Here is an 8,266-nt window from a genome sequence, read left to right as displayed (position 1 = left end):
TCTTTCTCGAGTTCATGATGTCTTTCACGTCTCTCAACTCAGGCGTTGCTTCTCGGATCCCATCCATGGAGTGGACCACGAAACGCTTGATCTCCAAGATAACCTCACATACCGAGAGTACCCGGTTCGCATTCTTGATCAAGCAGAGCGTGTCACTCGACGTCATAACATCAAGTTTCTCAATGTTCAGTGGTCTCATCATTCTAAGAGAGAAGCTACCTGGGAGCGAGAAGATCGTCTTCGACTGGAGTACTCCACTTTCTTTCCGCCGATCCCTGAATCTCGGGACGAGATTCTTTCAAGTGGGGGCGAGTTGTCACATCCCTAGTTCTGGTATGCTCAAGGCTAGCTAGTCATTTGTGCATCATGTTTAAATTCCATTTAAATTTGAAATGAGGATTTGTGAAACCCTCAGAATCATTTTTGGAAATGACCCAAATAAAAATTGCTCCAAAAAGGTCCAAGAAAATGCCCATGTTGCTCTCTGAAAATATTGGACAGAGATAAAAATCAAACCAATATTTTTAAGAGCCCATAAGTATTTATTTTGGGCGTTTGGAATTAATGCATAAATATTTACATTGGATATATATTTGTTATATATATAATATATGTCCAAAAATTATGCCATTTGTTGAGGAGCTCTGGAATAATACCACTAGTTCCTACAAAAATTGGTATAAGTAAATAAAATGATTTAGTATTATTGTTAAATCAAAACAAATGTCAGAAAAATAGAAAAGAAAACAAAATGGAAAAAAGGGAGCTTACCTGCGGCCTGGCACTGTGTGGCCTGGCCTGGTCCAGTGGCCCAACAGGCCGGCCAGCCGACTGGCCAGTGCCAGTCGTCGTCTCCACCGCGCCAGGAGGACAGGGGCTTGTGCCCGCGGCGTGCACGCACGCGTCCGGCCACCTCCTGGTCGCGTGCCTGCTTCCCCCCCGCCACGTCGACGCCGCGGATAGATGCGCGGGTGCCGTCTGGATCGAGCCCTCCCCTTCTTTCACTCCCTCTCTCTCTGTCGCTCTCTCTCTCTCTAGCCGAGCGCGCCCGTCGCCACCGCTCGTCATTGCCGTAGCCACCGCCGCGGCCTCGCCTCTCCGACAAGTCCAACAGCTCCGCCACATCGCCCTCGTCCTCTCCGACAAGCCGCGAGACGCGGGAAGCCCTGGAGAGCCGCCATCGTCGCCTTCTTCACCTCCGGCCGCCGGATATGGTCTTCGCCGCTCCGCCGTCTCCAACGCGTCCCCGTCCACACCGAGCAACCCTGCGAGCCTGCTGTGAGCCCCGCCATCTTCTCCCCCTTCTCCCCTGGCCTTCTGCGCCCTCTAGCCCCCCTGGTTGCACGAGCCGAAGCTCACCTCCGCTCGAGCTCGTCGCCGGCGACATTCCGGCGACCCCATGGCCATCCCACCATGCCCAACGGCCTTGTGAGCTCGCGTAGAGGCCTTAGGAGGCAAGAGCCATGCGTTCTGCAGCACGTAGAGTCGACCTCCTCCTCGGCCGAACTCCGGGCGCCGCCAAGGTCGATGCCTCCGTCGCCTCCGGCCACCCCACGGCCTCCCGCATGAACCATTGGATGCGCGCGAGCCTGGGCATCGCGTAGGTGTTCTTCGCCACGCGTTTGGTCGACGGAGGTCGAGTCGCCAGTGGGGTTAGCCCCGGTTGACCGGGTTTGACCCCGTTTGACCAGGGTTTGACCACACTGTGTCACTGACGTGTGGGGCCAGCCCCGTTAATTAAACAAGTTTAGGTTTAATTTAATTTTAGATTAGCCACAGTCACTGACACATGGGTCCCACTGGTCTGGTTTGACCTGGACCGACCCGTTGACCTGCTGACACATGCATGACGTCATGCTGACACAGTTATCCATTTTCTAGATTTAAAAACTTCAAAAATTCATAGAAATTCAACCGTAGCTCAGATTGAAATAATTTATATATGAAAAATTATCATAAAAATGCAATCTTTCCATCTGTACTAGTTTCATGCATGACAAACCAACCTAAATCTGCTGTATAGGTGAAAACATATGAATGGCATTTATAAAGAGTTAGTTTGGAGTTGCATTTGAACCCTTGGTTCAAATGGACTTCATTCAAACAGAATGCTAGTTGCATTAGCTCAAACAGCATCACATCTACATGCCATGTTCATGCATCATATTGTTGCTTATGCTTGTGTATTGATTGTCGACACCGTTCCTTCTCGATAGGTCCTGCTCCGGAGAGTGTTCTAGAGTACCTATCTGAGGAGCAGTGCCTTCCTTGTTGATCTACCAGGCAAGCAAACCCCCTTGTTCATTCCGATACAATCCTACTCTCTCGCTCCTGCTCTCAGTTATTGCATTAGGTCAACAACGATTCATCTGCTACTTTGTGCTGCGGTAGTTGAACCCATTCCTCTGCATGACCTGTCATTGCCACAGTAAATAGTTGAAACCCACTAGCATGTGTAGGAGTTGATTGAGCCATGTTGTGTTCCTACCATGCCATGCCTGCTATTGCTTAGAGTTGTGTCAGGTCTGATTCATTGGGAATGAATTGGAGTGTTACGATATGTTCTGGTGCTGAGAGTTAAGTGTGTGAACACGATTTGGTAAAGGTAGCGGTGAGAGGCCATGTAGGAGTACATGGTGGGTTGTCTCATTGGAACCGTCCTTAAGCAATGAGTTCTGTGTATGTCATCCAATGACTCGATACTACCACACATTGGGTTCCGGTAACTCGACCCCTCTCGGCTTATTAACCAACTTGATCTCTGTCCAGGAGTTGCAACTAGTTTCTGGTGTTTGTAGGTAGTGTTAGTAGTCTACCAAGTGGCACCCGGCAGGGTGGGCTTGGGACATACTAGGCACAGGTGGCATGGTGTACCAAGTGGCACCCGGATGGTGGGCTTGGGAACCCTGCTCACATCGTTTGGGGCCGTGAGCGACACCCCGGCCGGATCTCCTTGCGGATGGAACCCGAATAGGCGATAAACCGAGACTAGAGTCTTGTGTGGTTAGTCAGGTCGTGGCCGACACCCTCGCCAGGCTTCCGCTTGAAGGTTGCCGAGATACATGACGTGTACATGGCGGTAAGTGGCGAGAGCGTGTGTGAAGAAGTACACCCCTGCAGGGTTAACATAATCTATTCGAATAGCCGGGTCCGCGGTTATGGACTTCTTGGATGCTTACATGGTACATAGACAACTTGAAGTGGATACTCTAAAATGCTCAAGACAAGTGTGAGTGCTATGAATGGCCTTCTCGTAGGGAGACGGGGATGAATCCATAGTAGTGTACTGTGTGGTGATTAGTGGACTCGTGTGCGCCATATCACCTCAAAGAAGTTTCTCGTAGTCGTAGAACAGGATAGCCACTGAGTCAAAGCTGGCTTGCTGCAACTAAACCCCACATTACCTTCTTGATACAAATGCATGTATGATAGGATCTGATGTAAGTCTTGCTGAGTACCTTTGTACTCATGTTGCTTTATTTATGTTTTTGCAGCGGAGATTTCTGTCCTACTAGTTTACATGGACTTCGACAAGTAGCTTGTACCTCAGCTACGATCTTGATCGGATGTTGTAGATAGTCAGGCTCTTCAGCCTTTTTCATTTGTAGATGTCTGTACTCAGACATGTAATGCTTCCGCTTATTTCTTGTATGCTTTGTATGATGGGTCCTTTGACCCCTGTTTGCAATAAATGCTATGTTGGCTCTTTGAGCCTTATCTATATGAGTTGTTGAGTTATGCTGTGATGCCATGTTGTACAACACATACTTGCATGTTATGCGTACGTGTAATGTGTATTGCTATGTGTGGGATCTGACTATCTAGTTGTTTATCCTTAGTAGCCTCTCTTACCGGGAAATGTCTCCTAGTGCTTCCACTGAGCCCTGGTAGCTTGCTACTGCTCCGGAACACTTAGACTGGCCGGCATGTGTCCTTCTTCGTTCCTGTGTCTGTCCCTTTGGGAAAATGTCACGCGGTGTCTAACGGAGTCCTGTTAGCCTGCTACAGCCCGGTTTACCGGAGTCCTGCTAGCCCAGTTGCTACAGCCCGGATTCACTCGCTGATGACCAACACGTTCGTTGCTGGGTCATGTATGCCTGTCCCTGTAAGTTAGTGCCACTTTGGGTTCACGACTAGCCATGTCAGCCCGGGTTCCTTGTCATATGGATGCTAGCGACACTAACATATACGTGTGCCAAAAGGCGCAAACAGTCCCGGGCATGGTAAGGCGACACCCGTGGGAATACCGTGCGTGAGGCCACAAAGTGATATGAGGTGTTACATGCTAGATCAGTGTGGCATAGAATCGGGGTCCTGACACAGTGAACCCTCGTACTCCTCTCCGCGTGGGCATCCACTGCCGCGTCTTCCCCGGCTCCGCGTCGTCCCCTTCCTAGGCTTCACCATCGTCCACCGCCGTGGTGCTCTCGGCGTGGCGTGGTCAATGTGGTCAACGACCGAATTCCATCGGAAGAATACTGTACGTGAAGAGGCTGACAGCTGGGTCCACGGCAGCTGCAAGGAAGTGCCTCCTTATTACGCGGAAAATAATTATTCCTCCACCTGACAACAGGGACCCACCGGATGGACCACCAGTATTTCGCGAAAAAAATGTTTGCCCCTGACTGCTGGGACCCACCCGACGGGCCACCGTATTTCGCGAAAAAATGTTCCCCCTGCTGTCAGCTCGGACCCACCGGAAGTGCCTCCTTATTACGCACAAAAAATTGAATACCCCCCTCCTGGCTGGGACCCGCCTTTGTGGGAGGCTGACTTGTGGGCCTACTAAGTTGACGGGGACGGAGGGCTTTGTCAACTTAGTCAATATAAACAATTCTAGCTCCAGTGACCGTACGATCTCCATCCAACGGCCGGAGTACTTCTTCAACCTCTGGTCTTCTTGCTCCAGCCGCCCAAAGCAGCGCCGGTCGTGCCGCATGCTCCTGCTTCCCGTGGCCGAATGTGCTGCCGTGGAGGCCTCACCGCTCCCTACTATTCCCACCGCTGGCCAGGCCCTGCGGCGACGGCAGCCTCACACCGCAGCCGAACCAGTGAACCCTTGTACTCCTCTCTGCGCGGGCTTCCACTGCCGCGTCTTCCCCGGCTCCCCGTCGTCCCCTTCCTAGGCCTCGCCGTCGTCCATCGCCCTGGTGCTCTCGGCGCGGCGTGGTCAACGTGGTCAAGGAACGACTTCCATCGGATGTGGACTGTATGTGGAGAGGCTGAAAGCTGGGTCCACGGCCGCAGCAAGGAAGTGCCTCCTTATTAGACGGAAAATAATTATTCCTCCACCTGACAGCGGGGACCCACCGGACGGGCCACCGTATTTCGCGAAAAATACATTTCCCCCTGACTGCAGGGACCCACCAGCTGCACCTTCGCACGCAAGGAAGTGCGTCCGGGCAAAAAAAAAACGATTCGCCCCCCTGACTGCTGGGACCCACCAGCTACATCTTCGCACGGAAGGAAGTGCGTCCGGGCAAAAAAAGATGATTCGCCCCCCTGACTGCTGGGACCCACCAGCTACATCTTTGCACGCAAGGAAGTGCGTCCGGGCAAAAAAAACGATTCGACCCCCTGACTGCTGGGACCCACCAGCTACATCTTCGCAGGCAAGGAAGTGCCTCACAGTCGGGACCCACCTGGTCGAAGCGTACGTAGCGTTGTCATTCTGGTCATGAACGTGTATGTACATACTAGTCGATGTAGAGGCACGCCCGTGTCGTAGTAGAGGCACACACGTGTCGTAGTAGAGGCGCGCACGTAGCATGTACACGTACGTACAGCGGCGAGGGTGCAAGAACAAAAATACGGCCACGTACGTACATACGAGAAGTGTCTCGAACGCCTACTCGCGCATACGTACATGGCTGGGTCGGAACGGAGAAACAACGTGGTCGTCGTGTTCATGGGGAGCCAACCGGCTGGGTCGGAACGAAATGCGTGGTCGTGTTCATCGGGAGGGCTTGGACGGAACAGGCAATGGAAACGAGGCCTAGCGTACCGCACAACGGAGGAAACGCACCTCCTACATTTGGAACAGCGTCCTGTTGATCGGAAGGGTGTGGCGTACCGCAAAACGGAGGAAACGGACCTCTTACGGTCGAAATGGGGGTCCTGTTGATTGGGAGGGGTGTGGCGTACCGCAAAACGGACGAAACAGACTTGTTTTGGAGCACTACGGTCGAAATGGGGGTCCTGTTCATCGGGAGGGGTGTGGCGTACCGCAAAACGGGACTCCACGGGATACTGTTCATCTCCACCGTTGACCTCCTCCAGCCTCCACGGGCTACCGTCGACCTCCTCCAGCCTTCACGGGCTCTTGTTCACCCAGCCTCCACCGCGCGCTACTCCACCGGCTACTATTCAACCACCCCTCCACCGTCTACTGTTCATCCAGCCCTCCACCGTCTACTGTTTATCCAGCCCTCCACACCACAGGGTCCTGTTCAACCACCCTTTCACGGCCACCCCTCCACCGTCTACTGTTCATCCAGCCCTCCACACCACGGGGTCCTGTTCATCCAGAGGCAATGCCACCGCTCACTGTTCATCCAACCCCCCCTCGCAACGCTCACTATTCATCCAATCGATCGGCTTCAGTTAAAAGTAGTAGCGAAGGAATCACTCCATCGGGTTCAGTTAACAGCCATCGATCGATCACTCGGGTTCAGTAACGCGTAGCCTGCAGTGCAATCGCTCGGGTTCAGTTAGAGCCCAACGCCTCGCTCGGGTTCAGTTAGAGCCAACGCCTCGCACACACGCGCGTACGTGTACGAGAGAAACACGCATCGCTCGGCCCCCGACCTCCCACCGTAACCGGCAACTCCCCAAAATTCTCCCCCCCTCGCTTCTACCACGGTTTTTCCTGTCATTGACGGCCCAAAGAATGTCATGCAGCTGCGTCTCCGGCCCGCCCAGGACGAAAAACCCATTTTGTGTCATGATTTTTTGTCATAGAAGTAGGAGCCCACCACATCTATGATGATACCGGGTTTTGTCACAATTATCGTCATAGAAGTGTCATATGTATGACAGAAAAAAAATTCGTTCAGCCCAAAATGTCATGGATGTGTCTTTTTTTTGTAGTGCATCAATGGACTGTTCATCCTGGTGACAGTCACAAAATTCCTGCTGCAAAAAAACGCGGCGCTGAAGCTTGTTGTCGGTGAAGAGGCCATTCAGCTTGACCCACAGGGCGCGGGCGTCGTCGCCGGCGCTCACGACCGTGTGGAACAAGTCCTTGGAGATGGTGGTGAAGAACCACCTGATGATCGTGGCGTCGATCGTGGTCCACTCGGCGCTCGTCCATCATGGCGCGGGAGTCCACGGTGCCATCCACGTGGTCCACGAGATTGTTCTTGCGGAAGAGCAGCGTGAAGTACGTCTTCCACGCGAAGTACGTGGAGTTGGAAGCGTCGAGGATGACGGGGACGCGTGTGTGGACGTTGATGTCGCGGATCTCGGCTGGGTCGACGGCGAAGGGGTTGGAGTAGGTGGAGGCGTTGGACGACATGGTGGCGGGGTCGTGGGGAGGCGGCGGCGGCACGACTGAAGAGAAGCGGCGCGGCGGCGGGAGGCAGGCGGCACGGCGGGAAGAGGCGGCGCGGCGTGGGGAGGGAGGCGCACGGAGGAGGGAGGGCACACGGGGAGGAGAGGTGGAGGCGGCGGCGGCGGCCCGAGGCGGCGGCTAGGGTTAGGGGAAGCTGGGAGATCGACTTGCGATAGATACCATGTAGAGAATGATTTGGTGCATCGATAATTGATTGATCATGCACTAGGCACATATATAGGTACAAGGGGTGCGACCGGTATCTTGTCTCCTAAGATACACGTACATACAGAGAAAGACAGATACTACAGGTACTGCATACAGGACCCAGACCTACGTACATGTACACATATTCAACACTTGACAACAAAATCATCACCGCTGACACGTCGCTGTTTCTTGTTCAGCTCATGTATACAACAAAAAGATGTACAGATATGATATGCACATATCTTTCTTGGCAAAAAGGGAAATGTTTGCAAATGCACGCTTAGTTAGGACCAGAAGATGCCACGCAGCAGGCAAGCATTCGCACCATGGCACGCCCGTGATGCATGCCGTCGTTTTTCCCCGGCCGTCCGTCAGCCCGTCGTCGTCGAGCTGCATGCATGCGGTGCATAGCTCCACATCGAGAAATAAGATCGCCAGTCATCCTCCCGGCTCCTCACCGCTCGGGATCCCTGGCCGTTGTATCGGGTGGCTTGATCGGATCTG

Source organism: Triticum dicoccoides, chromosome 7B, assembly GCF_002162155.2.
Source record: "Triticum dicoccoides isolate Atlit2015 ecotype Zavitan chromosome 7B, WEW_v2.0, whole genome shotgun sequence".
NCBI classification, from domain to species: Eukaryota; Viridiplantae; Streptophyta; class Magnoliopsida; order Poales; family Poaceae; genus Triticum; species Triticum dicoccoides.
The sequence above is the reverse complement of the archived record's forward strand: the minus strand, read 5'-3'. Positions refer to the sequence as shown.